The sequence below is a fragment of the Sinocyclocheilus rhinocerous genome, unplaced genomic scaffold, assembly GCF_001515625.1.
Source record: "Sinocyclocheilus rhinocerous isolate Xijiao unplaced genomic scaffold, SAMN03320098_v1.1 scaffold955, whole genome shotgun sequence".
NCBI classification, from domain to species: domain Eukaryota; kingdom Metazoa; phylum Chordata; class Actinopteri; order Cypriniformes; family Cyprinidae; genus Sinocyclocheilus; species Sinocyclocheilus rhinocerous.
In genome coordinates this window covers 341,228-366,531 of record NW_015646369.1, presented here as the reverse complement: position 1 = coordinate 366,531, position 25,304 = coordinate 341,228, and the positions used below count along the sequence as shown (strand labels likewise).

The 25,304-nt window shown below is 39.8% G+C and overlaps 1 long non-coding RNA gene across 2 annotated transcripts; it reads right to left on the bottom strand.

Moving 5' to 3' along the window:
* Positions 1-19,270: 19,270 nt before the first annotated feature.
* On the bottom strand, positions 19,271-21,774 carry LOC107707663 (uncharacterized). Of its 2 annotated transcripts, XR_001636284.1 has the most exons (4): positions 21,613-21,774; positions 20,728-20,791; positions 20,526-20,603; positions 19,271-19,390 (listed from the first exon to the last, which is right to left on the bottom strand). It is a non-coding gene; the product is annotated as an uncharacterized LOC107707663 (long non-coding RNA). The 2 variants fall into 2 exon arrangements; XR_001636283.1 differs by lacking the exon at positions 20,728-20,791.
* Positions 21,775-25,304: the final 3,530 nt, after the last annotated feature.

The window sequence follows — 25,304 nt, the reverse complement described above, 5'->3', positions numbered from 1 at the left end:
GCACAGAGAGCTACGGCACACGGAGGACACTGCTGTCACTCTGCTCCAGGAACCCTTACAGCTGAGGTAAACAGTCAAAAGGGAAATCAATTAAGGGCCTTCCATAGGGCTTGGCAAGTGTGTTAATCTGCAAAGCCACGTTTAAAATAACGCTCCAATCTGCCCGCAGTACCCTCCAACTTCTGGCGCGAATAAACTAGAGGAAAAACAAAAACAAACATGTGCGACAGAACAAGGAAGTTCAACTTCAGTCAGCTCTAGCAGCATACAGTATCAGATATTATGATTTACCTCGGACCAGCAGTTTATGCATGTTACCTACTCATAAAACATCAGTGCTGAATGTATAACTGTATCATCAACCTAGTCCACTTAATCTAGGAATTAATTTACAAATAAATTAATTATATTTCTAAATCAGAGATTATAGAATATTTTGTATTCTCAAAGCTATAGGTTTGAGCAAATGTAACAAATTCAACAAAAAAAAGGTGCTAATAATGCTGGACTGAGACTGTTTTTTTTTCTTTTCTGTATTAATTAGTTAATGCCGTCACTGCAATTGCAATCATTAATAAAAGTATAAAATAATGTAATATCATTTCGTGTAATCAAAAGATCAGATGAAACTATTTCAGCACTGTTCATATACATTTGAGCAATTATCTATAGCATTCTTGGTAACACTTAACAATAAGGTCTTATTAATTGACATGAGTTAATGCATTAATGTAAAAAAAAAAAAAGATTGTTGTTCGTTCATGTCAACCAAGGTCCATTAAATAATATTAACATATTTAACTATTAGTAAATGTTTAAATGAACATTATTAACATTTTATTTGTTATCTAATGATAACAATTTTAATGTTAACTAATGTTAATGTTAATGAATGTAGTTAACTAATGTTAGCAAATGGAACCTTAATATAAAGTGGTATCACATTTTTTGTATATTCGTATAAAAAAAACATAGCATTATAGACTTTTAAACACATACTAATACAAAGCCTTTAAATACTTCCCCTATGTGACTGCTTTCTCGTAGCATGTCCTACAGTATGATGCCTGGCAAAGAAGCGAACTGCAGGTAAACAAAGGCACTAAAACCTTCCGTCAATACCTCGGCCTTAACAAGACTGCTCATTTCCACCTGACAGATTAGTGTGGTATCTTCCCTCTCGTCTCTCTTTTCCTACAAGAAATGGTGCATGTCTTTTCTCTTCTCTCTGCGCTACTTTATTGATTCAGGTACTTTGATCGAGCAGGTCCTAATCAATTCTTCAGCGGTGAGACGTGGGCAAAATCATTTCCCCGACAAACCCCTTCAAATGACTTGTCATTAATTTGCCTCTTTACTGGCACTTGTTTGCTCAGAAAACGAGATGCGTTTGGCGTTCTCTGTCTATTAGCAGGGGTTGTGCTCTTTGGGGGATTTTCATGGGCTTCTAAGCGTCAGGGAGGGCACAAGGAAGGATTGGATACACCATGTTTGCTCATCCTTACCGAGTCACTTATTAGCGCTAATTGGGTGGGACAGTTCAAACAAGCACAGCAAAGTGGGGTGTCACACAAGCGTGACATGGGTGCAAACAGGCAGACAGCGGTGGCGTTGGTGCTGTATGAGGTGGGGGTTACGCTGCCCACCGCTCCGGTCAAACGACCATGCTCTCTTCTGCCAACCTCCAAAGTGCCATTCCACTGGTTCCAAGCCTGTCGGTATCGCTCTTAAAAACAAAGGTTCTTTATTGGCATATGAAGAACCCATGGAACCTCAAAAGGTTCTTTAGATTTTTTCAAATGCACGTCACATGAAGAAACTAATGGTTCTTTGAAGAACTGTTCACTGACAGGTTCTTTGGGGAACCAAAAAAGTTATTCTATGGCATTGCTGTAAAAACACTATGTTGAAACATTAATTTTAAGGAGTATAAAGCTGATAGAAGAAAGCGCACAAACAGGCACGGTCCATCCATCCAGAACATTAATTCACGGCCAATAAAGGGTCTCAACAGCCAGGTGATGTTACACAGCCCCCCGGCCCCTGGGAACCTTATGCTAATGAAAAATCACACCATCTCACTGTCAACACCAAGACCCTTTCTCCCCCGTAGTTCTGTTTAGGATGTGTTTTGGCTAAAAGATGCTAATTTCCAGGGATTATTTACCTCCATAATAGCTGCAATTATATTCCATGCTAACCGATTTAAAGTATAAGCACCAATTAGTAACTGGTCATTATCTTGAGCATTTGAAACTCGCAGTGAAGTAATAGGCTGACATTTCCTAGCCTGTGCAGGGGAATTGCTGTAGTGCCTCTATAATTAGAGCCTGTTTACCTTCAGTCTCCAGAAGATGATATAAAATCACAGTTCTATCATTCCGCATGATGCCAAGAGCAAAAATCCCACGAAGGATAACTTGTCAAATAAAGTAAAGCGGAGTCTAAATTCTTTTCATTGTTTTAATGAGTCCTGCATTCTCTTCTGTTGTATCAGGGTAATTAGTGTAATAACGCACAATACATAGCATGGCTAGAACAAAGGCAGAAGCATAACTGATAATTTCTATATGTTTATTTGCTGTGAAAATTATAATAATCATATTTATGAATAATAAAATATGGTGTTAATTGTAATAAACTAACATACTAAATTGAAATCCTTATTAAAAGCAAAAAAGGAATGAAAAATATTAAAGCGATAGTAATAATAATACTTAATTCTAAGTAATAATATTTAATATATTTTAAATTCTGTTATCTAAATATAATTTGACTTTTTATATTAAACTTATATTTCTGTAATAAACATTTTTAATAAATGTTTAAAAAATGATTGATAATTTCTATATATATATATATATATTTTTTTTTTTTTATATAGGTTTCTACAGTTCAGTGAAGAACCTTACACATCTATGTAACCTTTCCATTGCTCAAAAGATTCTTCGTAGAGGAAAAAGTTTCCTTCGATTATTAAAATGTTCTTCACACTAAAAAAAAAAAGTCTTTAGTCTTAATTAATCTAGCTGGCAATTTTTGTCATTGCAATTCTCACACATTTAGGAAATCAGTGGGATTTTTCTTTTTTTTTTATAAAATAAAAAATATATAATTTTTTTAACTACCCTTGGTAACTAAGAGCTGTTCTGTGTTTTATTGCCGTCTACAGCATTCACCACAGTAGCGGGGTGGAGTGCCTCCATCTCCCAATAAATCAAGACAATACATTGGGTCTGGCTAATGGATGTTTAACAAAACCCCCTCATTTCAAACAGTTTGACCCCATGTCCCAAAACACAATGTGAAACTCCCCCTGGATTACCGCTGACCCCAGGGGCAGGCAGGCCACACAGGCGCTAATAGAAGCGACTACTGCTGTCTTGGAGCAGTGGCTCTGGGAGTACGCACGGAGGGAAGAGCGTATGCATGAGCAAGATTTGTATGCACGTGTGTGTGTGCTAGAGAGATACATGACAGTGGGTTGGGACAGGTCACTGTAAAGACTTCTTAATGGATCGTCATTGACACCCACTAAAGCTGCGCTGTGTCTGGGTGCTTTTTAATTAGGCTTTGTGATCCCGCTGCTGGACTGCCCACATGAATGAGAGGACATATTTACAGCACGACAAGCCTTGTTGCCCATGTCTTCGCTCGCGCTATCCTTTTTACGGCACACCTGCTCGTGTATATCTAACCTACAATCCGACAAATTCATCCTTCAGCAGCCATCCTGCTGCACATCTCTCACCCTTGAGATAAAATTGACTTTCATATTCCAAGATCAAAACAATTATTTCGCTTAAAAACAAGTCTATTCTGTTAGAAGTGGCCCCATTGAGAACGTGAATACACCCATCAAAGGGGGGAGTTTTCATAAGCGGAAAGATGTAGATTGAGGTGGGAGCAGTCAGACAGGAATGCAGATTTTATTTTCTTAGTAACTGACCTTGATCTGACAATCAGGGGGGGGTCAAAGACTCTTCAGTCATCATTGTAGCACCCAATAGAATGATAATGAATTGCCGTGCTGCATATTAAAACGAGGCTTTTCAGTGCCACTGTCTAAACTGTTTCGGCACGTCGAGTATATCTGGCTGAAAGATGAGAGAGATCTGGTTGTACAACCGGGCTGAGCGACGGCGAGGGAGGTTGGAGCCGTTCCACTCTGTTCCAGCAGGGTGGGTATTTTCTTCCTTTTTTCTCGCTCCCACCGCCGCGGCGCTCCGCGAATGAAAGACGTGGTAAATAAAAATTTCTCTCAAATGAGGGCTGCGTGACATTGTGCTGTTTTGGGGAGCACAATGGGTCCTTTCAGGGCCAGGCGAGAGCCAAGCCGTTTCCGCTGGCCCAGACGTGTTTGAGTATTTATCTGTGGTTTTGTTTTGTGGACAGCTGCAGGCCTTGTTTGTCTTGGCCTGTTTTTGATCGCTTAGCACGCTTGAAGAGGCCACGAGTCACAATTGTTTCAAAACAGAGTCCGGCATTGTAAGTGCTGGGACTGCTGTAGTGGTTGCTATCTCCAAAAATCCAAACAGAAAGAGTAAAAGGAACAAATGGAATTCTGAAAGGAGAGCGAGAAAAAGAAGAGATTATTTCAGCGTCGCCGCAGCCAAAAACCTAGACACATTCTGTCCCGAGAATTTTACTGAACACTAAGACAAATGTACAAGGTCACGGTAGAAGAATATACTCACTATTTGTAAATGCTGAATTTTTAGCTATATGTAATAACTCTATTAGGTATTTCGATTTTACTTGTGTAATTTTAATGTTGTTAGGTTTCTTCATTCACAGTAGTGATTTCATGAGTGTGTGGTTCAAGAGCTCTTAACCCTCATTCTCCCAAAATAACACCAAGCCTGTAATAGCCAATTATTAGAGTAATAGTAATAATATAATATTAACAATACTATACAATCATAATATAATTATTTTTTTTGTACCTATTATGCCTATGTTATTAAAATTTATAGATAAAAATGAATCAGTACTTAAAATTGTTTGTCTAGTGGAAGTACTTTTTATTTTTTTTTATATATTTAATTGCAATGTATTTAAATGACCAAAATAAAAATAAGAAAATCATAATAAAAATTATTTAAAGTAAAGTGAATAATTAAATGAATCCGTACTTGAAATTATATGTCTAGTAGAAGCACATTTGCTTTTTAAAATTTATTTAATCGCAATTATATTTAAACGATGTAAGTCAGAAAAATAATTGCATGCATAGAATAGTATTTTCAACTGGCTAATCATTTTCTAAAAACACTGAAGCAATGAAATGTCCATTTCTGCAATAAAAAGGGAAAAACAAAACAAAAGCAAAACCGATTTGCTCACATAAGATCACATCTGCCTCCACTCTTCACACTGAAATATCTGTGCAAAGACATCCAGAGAGCTGCTATTTTTTAACACCTCTCTAGTAAGAGTGCTTTCATTCAGCCGCTCAGACAGTAAGCTCTGATGATATATCACAGAATGAGAGAGACAGAAAGCTGTCTGGCTTGTTGAACTCTACAAACCTGGTGCAAGCATCTTAGCACTGAGCTTTCTCCCTTTGTCACAAATGTTACATGGTCGCAGCTGGGATGAAAAAAAAAAAAAAAGAATGTAGAGAAATATATCAGCGGACAACATCTGCAGATGGTGATTAGCATTAGGAAATTGCATCCTTGAATGAAATTGGAATGTCGACTGTCAATTTCCTTTTATGCTCGAGACTCCTTTTCTGGAAAGCTAGAGGGCACTGCTTTGTCCTTAATTGGTTACAATTTAGATAAAGAAACCCCCCCCCAACAACCACCTAACATGCATGCACACACACACACACACACAGTTATGATGTATTATTAGAACACAAAAAGGACACCATTAATTGTGTTGACAAGGAAGGCCTTTATTTGGCTTAGTGATTTGCGTAACTTTCTTCTTTCTCTCTTCTGTTTGGAGGTTTCTTCTTTTTCTGGGTGTTATCAAGATGTTTGGCTCTAATTTTACACTGAGTGAGAAGGGGCTGCTTTGTAAGGCAGTATTATCTTCAGTCTTCAGCTCTGGGTATGTCTCTCTCTTCCAGCTGATGAGGCACAGCTTAATTGGGCCTGTGCTTTAAAGTCTGTAGGGCTCTCCACAGCTCACAGAGCTGCATTCATGCTCTGCCCATTTACCTCGAGTGTGTGCTAGATGTAGATATTTTATTTACATTTATAATCCAAATCAAAAGCCACACAACACAGAGGGATTGCACTTCTCTTTACATTTTAGAGAAAACTCAGTAAATCAGTAAGGCAATAATAATAATAATAATAATAATAATAATAGAGCAAATGGCTAATAAATGTTGATAAAAGATTCAACTGTATGTCCTGGATAAATATAAATATAAATTAATATTTATCCAATTTGTTATTTGAAATTAACTATAGTACAGTACATTATTATTATTATATTTTTTTCATATTGCCTAAATATTTGTTTCATAGCAGGATGTTGCTCTACAATAGGGGGTCTGTGGTGGCACGGCAGGGAATTTGCCATTTATATCTTGTTTTGTTTTTTTAAATACATTTTTCAATTAAATTTAAGTTTGGAAAAAATGAAAATGCATTAAACGAAAATATAATATTAAGTTACTAAAGCTAAACCTCAGTAAATGTTTATTTTCCTGCAAATGTATGAAATACATTGTATATTACATTTTATGTTCAAATATTACAGCTGTAATTATTATTGTTATTATTTTTACGGCCTTGCAATATAATGCAATATAATATTAATTTCAATATTGATTTGATAAAATTAAGACTGTCTATTCATTCAAAAATGTGTAGGTCTCATTTGTTAACATTAGTTAATGCATTAGCTAACATGAAATAGGAGCAAAATATTTTTACAACATTTATTAACCTTTGTTAATGTTAGTTAATAAAATTCCAATTGTTTATTGTTTGTTTATGTTAGTTTACAGTGCATAAACTAATGTTAACAGACAACATCTGATTTTAAAAATGCATTAGTAAATGCAGAAATTAACAGTAACTAAGATTAAAAATTGCTGTACAAGTATTGTTCATTGTTAGCTCATCATAACCAATGTTATGTTAATAAATGAAACCTTAAAGTGTTACCAAAACAATACATGATGTGTTTGACTATTAAGATAAAAAAAAAAAAATCGCCACATATAGTTGTTGAGAAAAGCACCTAAATGAAGATAAAATGTTTTAAATAGAATTTATTTCTATAATTAATTACAATAATACCATTAATTGTTAATGTTAGCAGCAAGCCTAATAATAAGAAAAATATACATCGGCAAATAAACATTTAAGGCATTATGTATGCATGTATAAGAAAAAAAAATATTATTAAAACAAAGAAATCCATCATTAAGAGTTGAGTCACCGAGGTCAATGCATGAGAAAGGTATAATGATTCTCTGCCAGTGGAATATTCGTACCGTTCCCAAGACCTTCCAAGTGCTAATGGGAGACTACAAACAATGCCTACAATAATAACAGCTCTCTTTTCCTTCTCTCTTGTACAGGCAGGATTTACAGGGCGCCCAGATGTGCCACAATAAGGTTTTAATGCTGGAGCTGTAGATAAGGGTAGAGGCTTCTGTAAGCACACACAACAAAATACTCCAGCAATTAGCATGGCCGTTAAACCCTAGTGCAGCCATTAACCAGGCAAAGATGATGTGTGCGAGACAGTGGAGGGTCTGTTCCTGCTTCCCAAACTCTTGAAGTATATTTGGCTTTTTTTTTTTATGGCCATATGTGCACGGATATGGAGTGTCTCCGAATGCAGCGATAGCGCGGCACTCCTGCGAGGCTGATGAAGTGAGGAAGACTCCCCTTCTCCTCTCATTAGCCAGTGTGGCTCAGCAATGCCGCACACGGGCATAAATGAGGCAGCTATCAGCCACCGCCTCGACGGTCGGCCTTATCTCATTAGGTTCCACATCAAAGTTAATCAGAGATGGGCACGGTAATTGGTGGAGGAGACAATGCCACAGATCGGGGAGGGGGGGCTTTCTCTAAAACGTGTGTCATCTTGAAACATTGGCAGGGCTGGCAACAGAAGATAGGCAACGGCAGAAGACAGAATGGGAAGAGGGTGAATGAGCAAGCGAGCGAGAGAGAGAGAGAAAGAGGGGGCAGGGGATAGAGGGAATGGAGTAACGGCACAGGCATAACAAGCAAGCTGCTCAGAATTAATGAGCTTAGCCAATAAGAAAAGAATAACCAATCAGTGTGTGTTGGGCAAATATAATTTAGGAATAATTGCTTGATTGCTTTTCTATCGCGGGCTGATTTGACCACACACAAGAACTGAGAATTAAGATGTCAAGACAAGAATTAATTTGGCATGCGAGGGCACATAAATTCTTTCTCTCCTCTTTCCTGCCCGGCATCGCAGGGCGATGTTAGCGGAGTTGTCTCCCGCTAATGATGAAAACACAGAGGTAGATTGCGCATTCATTTCCTGACTCCATTATCCGTAAGGAGTCGCTTCACTAATGCCACAGATGCCCCAATATCATGGAAAAGAGTGTGTATGGTAACACATTTAATTGCTGTTTTTGCATATTCCACTCCAGCCGTGATAGCAAGCCCCGGCTGATTGTGCAGTTTGTTTCTGTATTGATTTCAGCTTCTTCTTTTTTTTCGCAAGACGCACAGGCTGTAATTGTGATGTCTGACGGACCCCTCCCCTCCACAACAGCGCTCATTTTCCAAGCTCTCACTTTTCTCGCTGGATTGCTAATGTACGGCGGCTTAAGAGAGGACTTTTTATTACTCGCTACCTGCTTTGAGAAATGAGGCGCAACCTCTCTTGACAGTCTCCTTGGAAAAGAGTCTCGCGGAACTGTTTTGTCTCGTCTCAGAGAGGCTGTGGTCACGGGGAGACACGCCGCTTTAACAGCCCGAGAGTCTCAGCCTACATCGCAGACACTCTCCACTCACCACTAATTGACTGACCAGCATAACGCGATTGCTTTATTTCGATGACGGCAGAGCACGGCCAGCGTGCGGTTACTTGTTAAATAAAAACGGAGGCTATAATAACCACTATATCTAATGCAAGACTGGGTTTGACATTAGCCTGATCAGTTGGATTGAGTTTGAGCAGCCCCAGTTCAATTTATATTTAAATAGACGCCGTGTCCAAATAGGGGAACGTGCATATGAATATAGCCATATGTTTGCTCCCACATGCGTCTGCTACTTAGTTCCAATTAGGCTGAAAACAGCGCTGCTGTGGCAGAGCCCGCGCACAGTGCCTGACTTATCGCTGCTCTGCAGGTTCCGCGGCTACGTGTTTATTAATTTAATTCGCCTGTGTGTGTGTGTGTTGACATCAGAGGTGGGCCGAGTAAAAGGGGAATAAATAAGGGGATGAGGTTTGTCAGGTGGGCATTATGACTGCCCTCGGTGTCCCTGCAGCTTCGGCTCGGCAAGTCGCGCCCAACGCCTACCTTGCCGTCAGTGCACTGCACGCCGTTTAGGGACACAGGGCACAAGGTACCTCGGCACTGAACTGCGTGAGGCCTAATTGAGTCACAGCCGATGACTCTATCTCTCCACATCAAGGAATTTGCCAGTGTTCGATTATTTCACTGGGGGATTAAACCTCATTTTCGGGTGTTCCGCATTAACCTATTAGGAAGGCTCATCTGCATTGCTAATGCGGACAAGGGACAGCTGTCACAGGCGAGGGGGAAAAACATGATCGCGCAATCCTTGAGTGAGTGATCCCGGCTCCGATTAGCTGCAGTGAAGTTCGCTGAGCCCAAGTGATAAGACAGGCAGAAATTCCCAAGTTGCCAGTAGCTCTGAAAATTATCAGACTGTAGGCAAAGGCAAAATTGTGCCTTGCGGCGCCTGGGCTTCAGTCCGGGGACTGCTCAGATTGACATTATTTAAAGCTATGGAAATGTGGCCTGCCTGCCTATCAGACCCTGGGTAAAATAAGATTTTCTCCCCTTCGCGCTCCGTTTATGTACATTTTCACTATCCTGCCATTCTCGAAAAAGCAATTTGAGAATAATTTAACAATTTTATGATCTAATCCGGATAACACAAATAAACATATCTCTGTAGCACTAGGAAGGATGCTGGGTACAGCACTTTTACGGGTCTAAGGTAAGAAACATACAGTATGCAAGAAGAGTAAGCTACAGGCATTGTTTCATTGCCATTACAGCTACAGCATATATATTTCCAACACTATGCTGTCTCAATCTCATATTACCACCAAAATATGAGATTGAGACATTCTCAACTTGTGACCATCTTAAAATGTTTTATTACATTTAAATGAATTATATAAGCATACAATATTTATAAATGACTATAAATAAGAAATGCATAGTAAAAATGAGAATTAAGAATAGTATAGTAGAGTAAAGTATAGCTCTAACCTCATTTCTACCCTTAACCACTGCACTGCAGTTTAACAGTCAGACAAAAGCAGATGCAATAATTTTAAATAAATAATTAAAACATTTACATAAAAAAGCTCTGAAATGAAAAAGTAAATGTAACATTTAAATTAGCTTTGGATAAGGTGATGTACGAACAAAGGCACCAGAATGACATTTGGATTGTACTAGATAAAAGTTGCTAGAATAATGCATCCTTATGAGAATATGTTGGTAAGTGGTAACACTTTGTTATTTGAGGAAAGCCCATCAACACTGACAGTACATATTTCTTTATCTACAACAGTTTTCAATAGCTCAAGTGCAGACTTGCAGACTTTATACAGCCATGCATTTGTAAGGTGGAACTTGCCTAAATAGTACTCATGATATTGTATGACATTTATGGATACTGTGCTAAATAGTGGCATTCTTAATGCATAACGAACTTCCCTAGTTTCGAAGAACAAAAATCATCCTATATTTTGATATGCTGTTATCATATTCATATGCAACGTGTGAAGTCACATTTTCCACTGGAGGTAGTCTCAAGAGGCCCATTGAAACCAACACAAACATCACTCTGTGCCAGCCCCAGTACATTTACAGCTTTGCGGGTCAGAATGTAGTGGCCTGCTAGGTTTCTCTGACATTGGGCATTTGCCAAATTCAGTTACTGTTGGAATAGCAATGAAATATGCAGATTCTGTACAGTCTCATCTGTATGCAAATTGTTCTTATTGTTGTCTCAATAGCAGGTTGGTGTGAATATAACTTTTGGCCACTAAAATACAGATCAACACAACCAGTACTTTAACAAAAACTGATTTGTTTTGATTTGGACAGCCTAAGTCAAGACATAAATGTCCTCAAAATTGTCAGCACAATATTATATACAGACCCCCTCCCCCGCTGCCTCAAACAGATATGCACTCATATAACTGCCCAAATTTTGTGACTTTATTTTGGTAACACTTTATTTTAAGGACCACTACTCATTGTGTATTGCTAGCATATTGGCTGTTTATTAGTACTTATAAAGCACATATTAATGCCTTATTCTGCATGAACATATTTTAGATCCCTTAATCCTACCCCATATCTAAACTTAACAGCTACCTTATCAACTAATTAATAAGAAGCAAATTAGGAGTTTATGGCAGCAAAAGTTGTAGTTAATAGTGAGAACGTATGACAGAATAATTAATTGCATATTCAGTGATAAACTTGCATCTTGCACCGTACACACTGTGGAGACAGGTTCTAGCTGGGCCAAACCTAATCAATGTCAGGGTTGAGGAGAGAATCCTTTGGCCCACGGTGTTTGACTTAAGCGCCCTATTTGTGCTTTCTCTGGTCCCATTGCCTTTGTGTGCATTGTAATGAGTGTTACCATAATCCTGGGATTTTCCCTTGGCTTGACCTCAGGCAATGCCTTCTCTCTGCCCCTCCACACCAGGACACCAAGAGTTTACCGTAAACATTATGGCTGGACGATACACAACAATGACACGTCCCCCAAGAGATGCGTCCATTTACGTCTGGTGTGGAGCTTTCCCTGATAGACCTGGAAACCCATTTTAATCCTATTAGAGCTGCCCAACAAAGGGTGAAGCTGCAGCAGGCTGGGTGAAGACAGAGCTCTCCTGATATCTGCCAATGGGACAGTGAAGCTCCCCCACCAATTCTCATATATTAGAGAGGCAGCCAGAGGGACAAAAGAAAAAAAAAACTGGCAATAACAGGACCCATTGTATAAAAAACGGACTCAAAAAAAGGACCACCAATTACCAAGCATCTAAAAAGTCATCTCATTAGACATCCATCTCCAGCTCTAACGGATGTGTTATTGATGGATCGGGTGATAAATTTCTTGCCGGTCGAGGCACAGGAAGTGGTTCTGTGGTGCCTTGTGAGCGTTAGTACCTTAGGGTTGTCTCACAAAAGAACGGAGAGGCTGGGAGGCCTCAATGTGCTTTTGTTTTGCTCTCCGATTATGGGACATGCGGTGGCCAAGTGTGCTGGTGGTCTGTCCTGTTGCCCCATCACCAGTGTCGAAGCTTAAAGTCTCCCATTGTGACGGACAAGGAGGGGGGGTTACAGGGTCCATACAGACAGAAAGTCTTCTTTAGCCAAACAGGGCAGGATATGACTCTTTAAGAGCCAAGGGGGTGTGAATGGACAATGCCACGACAGAAGAAAAGCAGCTCTATGCTGGGACCACTGGGTTAACACACTTCTACAAGGGTGAGCTGCATGCATGATGCTCATAGTTCTCAGTTTAATTGATCTCATGTAGACTGTAAATACACAGTTCAGCAATACATTCTTCGCATTTCTCAAAAAAACCTATACATTAAGAGGCAGGTCAAAACTCAGTCAACCACAAATCACCTCTTAATTTTGGGTGTCCACCAAACTTTTTCCACATTCCACGAACATCAGGACCTATGCCCCGCTATGCCGACGTTATCATTATGCAAACCATCACAGTCAATGATCCTTTTTCTATTTTCTAACACTATTCCTTCCAATTACAAAAGAGGTTTGGGATGGAGAGTTTGGATGATTGACAGCTCCTTTACGGCTGCTGTGTGTTTAGGTCTGCTTTGTGTTTCCCCAGAGGCTTCCAGTAGAAGTCTGGGATACTAAACACAGTGTTATACATTTATGTATACACCTGACCTTTTCAATAATGAGTTCACACCATAACTGACAATACATTCAAACGCTCTCTGCTGAGGTGTGCGTCAAGAACCAGGAGGAAAAGAAAAGCATGGAAGATACAAAATAAAGTAACAAATGAAAATGATAGATGAGACAAACTCACCTACATCTACACAATACAGAAATAGAAAGCCTTTATAAAATTGTTCTTTACAGAAAAAGGTTCTGTTACTTTCTTCCGCACCATTTAAAACTCATTTCTTATATTATTACAAATGTGATATATAGATCTTTCTATTTTTTAATGCTAGCCACTCTATAAAAATACATGGCAAACAAACAACCCATAAATAAACGTGTGCTCTTGTACAGAGTAACTGAAATGGAAAATACAAATGACAAGAGTCAGGTTAATTTTTGCGGCAACACTTCAGCCTGATGAAAAACTTGCTTAATAAAGTGCCAACTAGTTGAGATGCAAACTGAGAATCTTGAAAACTGACAGGTGATATTGATTCTGACCTGCTGGTTGGACTTACGCGATGAGCACTTATCTGTTTGCACTGTAGTCGCTCTGTATCTTGTGTTCCACTCTGAGTGTTCTTCCCCTTGTGTTTACGTCCAGTGGTAACTCCACACACAATGGACACAAAGCGGAGGAGAGAGGCGTGGGCTCACCCAACACATGCCCCACACATAATTGCCTCCTTTTGCACCGTTGTATCCTTGTACATCCCTGACACAAAACAAGTGCCTCACGCTTGGAGCTGTTCATTACAGCTATGCTTGCAGCGGAAGGAAGCAAACATTATCTCTACATGCAATCAGTAAATGAATCTGTGCCAGCATCTGTTCAATACATTGGTTGCTCAAAGCTGCTTTATTGTACCGTAGATATAGCGGGAAGGGAGCAAGTAGGAGCGGTGTTACAATACATCAGCTGTTATTTTCCAGAGTGCCGAGTTTGCTGGCAAGCGCACTGCAGCAGGTCAGAGAGTGTACTTGACAGAAAATATGCATACTGAGTGGCTACTTGTGCTGCTTTTCATTTGCATTGTGTATTGATTTTTTGGGGGGGCCCATTTAATCTAATATTATATGTGGGTCTCGCAGCGCTTTCAGCCCTGTTTGAGAGGAACGCTTATATAGGGGGCTTAATGATAATTGCAGCAGTCGAGGTAAACCAAGGTAGATTTCAGCCAATACGCCCACACTGAAACACATCCCGTCTCTCGCTCTGTCCCCGTCTCTCCAGTCCGTTGTTTTGCTCCAAGTTACGGTCAAACGCGTCAGACGCTTTATGCATATGCACGCAGAAAAAGTATTCCAAAAACAATGGCCGGCCAGATAGAATGAAGCGTAAATGAACAAATAGAGCAAAATCCAGTACGAGGGAAATAAAGAAGCCCTAAGACGGTTTTCTTCGCTGTGAAATATAATTAACCTTTCATGGGTGCTAGTCGGGTCTTCCGTACACTTCACAATAGAGGGAATATGAAAGGCCTTTTAAAAGGCGACATTTCTAATTTCTGTGAGATTACTTCTGTTGTCACAGTGTCCACATTCGGTCCTCTATGGCTGTATGGAGCACTTCCGTCTTGCCGGACGCATAGGATATTACTCTGAAATGTCAGTACCTGAAGACGAAATCAAACCCACAGCTCTCAAGGGATCTCGATGAATGTCATTTTTGTTCCTCCCTCAGTCGTGGAATTGTTTCCATCACTAATAAAATGACAACCACATGTCCCTGATATGTGATGGTTATCGTACAACACGCATGTAAAAAATAATTGAGAACTGCCTCCAAAACATGCAAACACCATTGTCGCTTTTCCTCGTCTCCCGATAGAGCCAGATTAAGCTGTCAGAGACGGTGAGACGCTAAGCTGTTGTTTGATCTACAAATGAAGAGTAATGAGGGGCACTGGCAGCCAAATACAGTCCCACACATCTCCGTTCCTCCAGGACAACATTTCAATTCATGCCTGCATTTAGATGTGCAAATCTGGCCAACGGAGGATTCAGGTGCCTCTTCCTCTCTCATCGTTCATCTAAGTCTCGTCGCTCTGAAGTTGTTTCACGGAGGTGGTGACTGTTGCGTTCTCCAAAAGGACCTTCATTTCCAGGCTTGTTTACATCGCGCGCAAGAAACGGACATGCACAAACATTAATGAGCTTAACGAAGAAGCTGCGAGGAATATTAATTAGACTTGCCAAAGAGCTCTAGGCTTAGAACCGCACCGACAGAAGGCCCCTCAGGGCCACTGTGGGCACAAGACACTGTTTGAGAGACAGATGTCAGAACAGGATAGCATAGGAAGCAGCTTTTGCAAGAGAGTTCATCAAAGCCGACAAGTTTAAGACAGAAACAAATTGTGTGGTAAACATGGGTGAGCAACTACTTTAATATGAATGTTTTACAAGTGAATGGAATGTTAATGATTGACAATTGCTTTTCGACAGGAAGGATTCGTGTGCGTTTGTAACACAAGTCGTCAACCAAACCTGTTCCCTGGTCCGTGAACCGTTCGCAAGATCCAAATTCAAATAGTGCCATTTGTTTTGATCATCAACGAGCACCTCTCAGTGGTCTGTTTTAACCTCTATTAGGCAGGATTACAAGGCTGCTAGCTTGCTGGCATTTGGTAAGTGTCACGGTGACAGCACTTGGTGGCGAAATGCTGGGCTGTCAGCAGCAAGCTTTATCAACAGGCTTTTCTCCTGCACAGAGTGTGAACTAATAAGCCTAGAAATTACAATTGCCTCCCTGCTGAATCCCCGATAGCTGCAAATAATGATATCAGTGCCCTGCTAATCTCCTCGGCTCGCGGTTTGGCATCAACCTATTGAGTCACCTGTCATACTCATGTCTGATGAGGTGAACTTAATCTCACCGTCCGTAATGACAATAGAGGCCATTTGGATGTTAAGAATGATATTTGTCAAAGTTTCCTGTCTTTTTTTTGTCCTTCAACATCTCTTTCAGACAGTGCAATTGAAATGCCCTGTCAAAATGCATGAATCCCTAGACTTAGTTAAGACAGATTCTGATATGAGTCCTATTTCAATTTGATTCTCTATTCATGATTTCAAAAGATCGGATTGAGGTAGACAAGTTTTCATCACTACGATCGACTGTGAAATGCAAGCATTTAGATACAGCCAGCGATTATTTTCGCTGATCTCTATAAAATCACGATAACAGTTTTTGATGATGACATGGTTTTCACCACATGCCAGTACATTTTTCAGCTTTAGAATGCTGCAGTGGCATTGATAAATCAAATCTGTATTCTGTGTAACGTTACTGATCTAATGTCCAGTACATATACTTATTGTAACAATACTGTTACAATACAATACATTCAGTCAGTCTAAAGCACTGAAAAGCCTGCTCACTAATAGGTGAATTGCAGCAGTCAGGTAGAGCAAATCTATATGCGCTTGTGTAGGAGGCACCTCAGTCAGACCTTGCATGGTCACCAGTCTTCAAATGCTCCCTTTGTACCAATCTATTTATGAGCACATCCAATTTACAGTGACATCAGCTGCAGCCCAACAGCAACAAAACCACGACAAATTCTTCCATTATGCCCAATCTTAAGAAAAGAACTAGTTCCAGCACTTGGAGATATGAAGCAAACAGAGGTCACTCCAGGTATGTGCCAGTGCCCTCTCTCTCCTGTATTATTCAGTCCCATCAAGAGAGCTGAGCAGAGATAAATTGACCTCAGAGACACACGCAGAAGTACATTGAGAGTTAAACTAAATGTTCTGGAGAGTGCTGAAAGAGGTGCCTGTCTATTCACTGCCCGGCTCTCTATTAACAGCTGTATCTGAACCACTTAATGTTCTGTGCCTCTTTAACAATTTAAGCTGTTTAAAAATGTCTTCTGTCATTTTGCACAGATTAACGATTAAAAGAGAGATGGGGAAAAAGGATGAACTCCAATGCACCGTGTGAATGACACCTCTAAGTGTCTGAAACTGAAACAAAGAGGACCAATTTGAAACATGACAAATGTCCTCAGTTTAACCAATCCATTACTTTTAACCATTAGAAAAACGGTCCCTATCACGCAGTATTAAATGGACTACAATGTGACTATAGAGGTATGGCATGACAAAAGCTATTGTTTATTCTTTAATTCTTGACAGTATTATGGACAAAGCAAGAACAAGTCCCACTGAAAAAGGTTTTTGTTTCTGATAAAGGAGCAGTACTTTGCAGTGCCATCATTTCCCCTCTCTTCATTAGGCATTGATCATTCACACGGAAAACTGTCATTAGATAAATGACTGCTTCCCTCTGCTGTCAGATTAACACTGACAGCACAATCAGTACTTTCTTATGTCTGTGTCGACAAAGAATCATTTAGGTACTGCCATATGTCTACTGTACACCCTGCCACAAAGTGCAGCAAATAACTGTTGTTGACCATGTACTTTGAAGGGAAGTAGATTTCTACCACAAATTTCCCTGTAACCTTTTTTTCTTTTTTTTCCTTTTTTTAAAAGATGGTTGTAACACTTGTTGAAAGAGATTAACTTAACGGTATTGTTTTTGCACAAACAGTACTACAGCAATGTCTCCTCTGCTATTAATCACTGTCAACACTTTAACACTGGCCCCTTATACAAATTCAGTTTCGGTTCAGTTTAGAAAATTTGAAAGAACAAAATGAGTTTGTTCTCTCAGGAATGTTTCCAGGTCATGCAGGGACTATTACAAGCATTGTTTTAGTTTCTTATAATAAGACAAAAGTGCGTTGCATTCAGTATTAAATTAAAACTTATTATTATCATTATTATGCACTTTCTGTCCTGTCACTGCTTATACTGATGAGCCATGGTAACAATTTCTGCTCCTTATTTAAGTAGAGGTGCAGTTGTAATAGAATGTCTTCCTGTCCTGTTTCTGCAGTCTCACCTTGACATAAAAATAAGCGAACGCCATTGTTTTAAAGGTGTCAGTAACATTTAAAGCTGTATTGAAAATGGAAACATGAGGATGATACATTCACACTTACCACAATGTGAAAACTGAAACGCAGCATTCTCCTCTCTAACTGTACGTGGCATTTCCTAAAGTATGCATTCTAATCAGGACCAAACAGACAGCCCGTTCTCTGTGTTCAATATTTTTTTCTCGAAATAACTGCCTGCTTCTCTTCTGCTGCAATTTAAAATCTGTTTGGCTCCCAGGAAGAGGAGTATTATTTCTGCGGAAGAGACACAGCCGTGCTAATGAGCGTGGTAATAAACATCATTATATTTTAAGTGTCATTCTGGTGTTCACAGCAGGGAATGTAAGAAATCTCTGTAATAATCTGCTTTTGCATCTCACAGTCAAAGTGACAGAAGAAGCTGTCGCTTTAATGCCACGCAATCATTAGCGCGTCAGATTATTTTGATGCCGGTGAAGGAAAACAGTAATGAAGATACATTAACTAGGACTAATTTGGTTGTTCTTCAGTTCAAGTCACAGCCACGCTGATATTTGGTTTTATTCGCACTGCTGTCTCAACAGAAGTAGTGTGCCGCTTGAACAAAGGGCTAGAGTATGTTAAGTGCTTTTGAAATTGTGAGCTTTCCAGGCAGCGGAACCATGCCTGATGAAAGGGTGTGAAATACAATGTGGAAATCGATTTCACAATCTCCTCGTTCATTGTGCCAGCGGAGAGGCGCTATGTCAGTGCTACACGGTGCATGTCTGTACATTTAACACACTCAACAATGAAGGACTTAGCAATTTATGCTACCATTGTTAAGCTTGACAAATTAATGCAGGTTTGAGTTCGGATGAGAGGTAGACGGGTAGGAAATTTCAATTGGTCTGAAATTGACTGGATTGCTGATATAATGTAGTACCACTACAGTTGCATTTCTGAAGACAACTTTTGGATTTTTGTGGCCTTGGACGGCAAAAACCGAAGGCTTAAACATTCCCCGCTGAAAACAAAAATACATGGGGTGGCATCTTAGATTGTACGCAAGGCGTAATTAGCATGCTAAGCGCTGCTAATGGCAAGTAAGGAGTAAAGCCCTGAGCTCCTCTCAGAGTGATTGACATCTGAAGCGCACTTGTCAAGACATGTGATGTATTTGTGTCTTCGCATCATGTTATTGTTGTTATGAGCTGGCATGGCTTTTTCCTCAGTGCATGTGTCCGTTGAATATAAATGGCAGCTCAATGTCTGCTGATGACAAAAGGCCCACAGAATAGGAAGCGATGGGACAGGCAGACAGAGCGCGAGCTGGTTTCTAGAGCCCTGTCTGTACCATCTGTGTGGAAAACAGGATGCAAGCACAATGAAATTAAAAGCCTTTCGCTTTCTGATTAATGGCAGTGATACACGTCAAGCCATTTAAGCATATTTAACACGACTATAGCAGAATGCAGCTGTTCTTGAAAATGGCTGGGAGACAGGGAGACGAGGGCAGAGAGAACGAAGCAGGCGTGGAAAGCAAAAGAAAAAGGGCATGCAGCATCTCGCAACCTCTGTAATTCCTCCCAAGGGGTAATAGGTTTCAAAAACAAAAATGCCGTCCACGTCTGAAATCATAACAGCAGACATCCCTAAGTTTTCGGTGCTTTTAATCTTCCTTCGACGAGCATTCCGCGCTTTCAAGTGACGTGCCTGACGGTCGCTTGTTGTCTCAAGTAAAACAGATAAATAGATACCTAAATGAAAGAGGATGAGCCTGGGAGTTAATTAAAGGAGGTCTTACTGGAACTGTGAAACGAAATCACAACAGCACCGTCCTGCTCATCGCTATAGATGGCAAGTTTGCTTCTGAGACTCGGGCCAAGAAAAATAAACAGCGAAACAAGCAGAAGGCCATTCACAACACCCCAAGATACCTATTATGTGAGGGGAGGAACAAATTATGCCCTGGCAAATTGCTAATGATGAGCCAGTGATGTCTTGTTAAGTGACATTGTTTGGCCTCAGATCCTTTTGTGTCGGCCTCGTGTTCCTCGCCTAACGAGAGACAAGGAAGACCGAAGTGATGCGTTTGGTCCTCCTCTTTTTTTTCTGTTTTTGTTTTGCACAGTTAACTCATGTCTGCATCTTCGCTCGGCTCTGTCACTTGGCATCGGCAGGCCTGATTTGGCAGAGAAGAGCATGCTAGAGTGGGGCTGCGCAGCGGGAGGGAGCCCTTTGATGGGGACCCCCTGGGAGCCTGACGCCAAGGCAGCAGTAGGATCACAGATGTGGCAGCTTTCATGTAACAGTTAACTTTTTCCTAATTAAAGTCGCCCAGCTAATTACAGGCGGTTCTATCTGATCATTGGGAAACAGGATAAGGTATAGTCGCACAGGCGAGGACGGCTCACATCAAAGATGTGCGGCAAGAGCGGCGACTGGAGCAGATGGGGGTGAAACGGCGGCTCTTTTCAGGGATTTGGGCTCACCTGGACGTAGGAGTGCATCAGTCACCCAACACGGCAAGGCCCATCTCATTTGCAACAGTTCCTTCCCTGAATGCTGAGCTGTAATTATGAAAGAAGAGTCGAGAAAAAATGACCAAAGAAAAAAAATCCCGTAATTAGCAAGGCAACTCCAAGCACAAGAAATGGAAATTAGTCACAGTGTTATAAATTAGCCTGTGCATACATTACGTGAAATGAACACCCTCGGGGCCACGAATTAGCGCTTTTGGCTGTGCACCCTCATGTATCTAAATAAAACATTCCGTCCTTGGTTATTATGGGCTAACAAAGAGACATTTCTTACACAGTCATTCTCTACAAATTGGCCACACACACATCATTTAGGAGGGCTATATATGCTACAGGGAGTGTGGGCTGTCTGATGGAGGAGGGGGGAACGCCACTCATGTATTAGCATCAGGTGACGATCGCATTACATTTATAGGGGCTATTGCGTTTTCTCAATATTCAGAAAAGTCCATCAAAATCATACTGGGTTCTGTTAACAACAGCAAACAGCTAACAAATTAAAAGACACAACGTGAAGTGCATTTTGTCACCGGGCTTCGCTGTCCATTTGGACGCGGCGGAGGAGGGAGACGAGAAAGAGGCTTGGGGGTTTTAAAAAAAGGCCAGCAGGCGCTGTTTTGATGAGTCTTATCTAGAGCGATTATTCATACTTGTCCTTCTGCTTGAATTAAAGCAAGAGCGCCACTCATGTATTAGCATCAGGTGACGATCGCATTACATTTATAGGGGCTATTGCGTTTTCTCAATATTCAGAAAAGTCCATCAAAATCATACTGGGTTCTGTTAACAACAGCAAACAGCTAACAAATTAAAAGACACAACGTGAAGTGCATTTTGTCACCGGGCTTCGCTGTCCATTTGGACGTGGCGGAGGAGGGAGACGAGAAAGAGGCTAGGGGGTTTTAAAAAAAGGCAGGCAGGCGCTGTTTTGATGAGTCTTATCTAGAGCGATTATTCATACTTGTCCTTCTGCTTGAATTAAAGCAAGAGTGCTGGAGCCTGTTAAAGCCAAATACTTGAATGGCTAGTGAACTCTCACCTTCGCACGCATCCATTTAGCTTGCAAATGAAAGCCAAGTACAGTCAGCGAGAGCCATAATGGGCCTTTCTTCTTGCAGAGTGCGGTCATTACATACTAATTTCTTCTGGAAGCTCTTCAGGAATTGAAACACTTGGCTGTGGTGGCCCAGCCTCGTGCTGAAACGCACAGGCCAACAATGACAGCACACAAGGTGTTTGTTTAAGGCCTACTCATGGCAGCTGACCACAATCAGACTCAGCTGAAGAGGGCTGATTGCAGCTTGATGCCGCACTGTGTTCACTGAGAGACAAATCCTGAATATCGTATTGGACGCACAATACAGTCATCAGTATACAGCATAATCAAGTGCATTCCTAGTCCTAAAATCTTTCTTCTAGTCATTTTTAAGTCATTTTTATCCCACAACACTGACTACCCAAACGTTTTTTTCTCCATGTTTATATGTACTATATAATGTATGCATATTTTATATACACTTGAAATATTTCACTGTAGTGGTGGACCGTACTACTATGGTTATACTGTATATATTGCACAATAAATGTGGCCTTATTCTGCATTGCTTTAGCAATAATTACATAAATTAATTATGCAACACGGAAGCAAGACAATGTGCAACTTGCGATGTATTAGCTGCTACAGGAAAATAACACGAAGTATAACAGTAACAGTAAGCGCAGTAAATAGTAAAACTATTTGCACTACAAACCAGTGCAGTTGTACCTGCTCGTACATTAAAAATAAAGCAGAAAAACAGAAACACTTATTAAATATTTAGGTTTAACCAGAATTTATTTATTTGAGAATAAAAAAGGGTGTATTTTAATATCAGATATTATTAGCCTAACAGAAGACAGAGACAAATAAATCATATTAACAACATGCCATTACCACTTTGCCCTAAAGATACAGTTGCTGATGTAAACACATGTATGGATGAATGCATGTGTAAGTGTTGTGATTTGCAGACCAGCATGTGGCTTACTTGACAGGTCTCAGATGATGCATTTTTGGTTTACATTCACCTTCGGAAAGCGAAGATTTAAAAAGAGCACCAGACTGCTATCCATGCATCACCTTCTTTTAGAGAGGTTGCTGATTTGATTATGCAATTAGGCAGGTGGCTGATTAAAAGCTTCTCTAATAGAGATCATGATTAGCCCAGTTCAAAGCCGTTTATAGTCCAGCCATTCAGGATCTGCTTAATTCTGTACATTCTAATAACTTTGCAATTTATTCCACAGCAATACCTTAATCAACAATCAAAGTTTGTTTTTTGTTTGGTTACTATTGTGACTATAAAATGCAATAAGGGTAATAGTGTTGTCTTTAATTACAAAATGATTCAAGCAGTTGCCATCAGTTTGCTATCTTTATCTCACCCCTTCAAACGTGTCATCAGTGTATCCTGTACTTGAAATGCTTTTCTAGGAACTCAGCAAAGACGACGCAACCTGTCTGTCTGCCTGCCTGCCACACCGTGATTAAGACATCACAGTAATCCGTGTTTGCATTGCTGTCTGCATGCGAGTTTGTGTGTGTTTGGGTTTGTGTGACGTGCCCCAGTGCTAAACACACAGAATTAGGTTCCTTTTTGACACCACCGGGAATTGCATTAACTATATTCCCAATGGAGATATGGCAACACTTCCAAATAGCTCCAAAATACACTCTCAATATTTAGATTTTTTTTTTGTACCCTCAGATTCCAGATTTTCAAATAGTTGTATCTCGGCCAAATATTGTCCTACATACATCAATACATCAATGGAAAGCTTATTTATTCATCTTTCAGATGATGTATAAATCTCAATTTCACAAAATTGACCTTTATGACTGGTTTTGTGGTCCAGGGTCACAAATGGAAAAATGAAGAAAAAACATCATGTAACAAACTGATTTCTGCAGAAAACATTAGTTAGGTGAAAATTCCCAACTCCAATTTCCTCTTAGTCGCGCTCTCTTTTGCCGTGACTGATTTCATCCACTAGAAAATCCTCTTCCTGCTCTCTTGCTCTGCTTCTTTACCTCTCACCAAACTCTCGTTCTTTCTAGCATTCTCACTTTCCCTCCCTCTCCCTCTCCTCTCCTCCCTTCCCTTTCTTCCCCTCTCTCTATCTCTCCCTGTCTCTGTCTCTCCATTGCTTGCTCAGAGAAGCAGCCCATGTTTACTTGCCCTTATCCAGCAGCCTAATCCCTGCAGCAGAGAAAGACTCCACTAAATAGGTGCTGGAGAAAAAAAGAGGCGAGGGGGGACAGGCAGAGCCATTAAAGGAGAGTTTATCAAAGTCGCTCAATCTGTTATCACTCCTGTCCCTCTGTCTCCCCCACCAGCCTGCCTCCCCCCACTGTCATAGAGCCACTGATTACAGCCTGCCGTGCAGCTCGCTTTTGGGTGTGCGAGTGTATGTGTGTGGCTCCTGTCCCCCACGTGAGAGCAAGTGTGAGAAAGAAAGACAATTTTCTCTCAAAGCTTCGAGTGAGTCTGTATTTGTATGGCTTTGGACGAACCAGATGGGGAGAAACTCCTTAATGCTGTTTGTTTATTCTTGTGGCATGAGGGTTTTAGCCTTTATTATTATTATTATACTTATTTATTATTTCTGGCTGTGCATGTGCGTGTGTGAAAGAAAAGATGCTTGTCCCATGGTAGTAAGTGTTTGTTATTGCGTACCTTCCATATTTTTTAGCTGGGTCATGCTGGCAAGAGGACCTATTGTTTTGGAACTAGATTTGTTCTATTAGAAAACAGAAAAAAAGTCACTAATTGATGCTTATTTAATAATTTACTGTAAACAAATATTGAAAATTCTGATCAGTGGCACTCACCATGGTCTTCTAACTGTGATCCAGCTGCACAATTAATCGGAAATAAAACCGAAAACGTGATATGGCTTAGTGCTATTATCAAATCGCAAAGGCTGCAATTTAATTAAATAAATATATGCACTGCATGTTTTATAGCATGGCACGGACTCTTTGTGAACGCAAAATGCTCCAAACATCTTCCCATACTTGTAATCAGAAGCTCTTATCAACAAAAAATAATCTTTAAGGGCTCCCTGCGGTTTTCCATTAAAATACATTTTGGTGGTTTAACGTTTGAAAACTAAGACGGCCATAAAAATTAGTATTCAATACAATATTATCATACTATTTTTCTTAAATACTCATTTTTTTAAGTGAAATATTACAATAGAAATATTATTATATACATATAATATATACAATATAATATTGTAATATTTAGGTGTTTTTTTTTAGTTCAGCTTATAATTTTATTTAGTAATGATAATAATAATGATAACAATTAATATTATTATTAGTTTCTGGCTGAGTATGTGTGTGACAGGGAATATGCAAAAAATTCAACACTTTAACATTTGAAAATGAAGAAATAAATACAGCCATAGATTATAGTATTGTCATTTCACTGTTGTATTGTAGAATAAATTATTATATTATGTTTCCCATATATATATATATATATATATATATATATATATATACACACACATGATGCACACACACACACACACACACTATTGTAATATTTATTTTTTTGTTTACTTTATATTTTTATTTAGCAAATTATTATTATTATTATTATTATTATTATAGCCAATTTGATATACAGTCACAAACTTGTGGCCAAATTATGTAGTCCTACAAACAAACTTAACAAACCT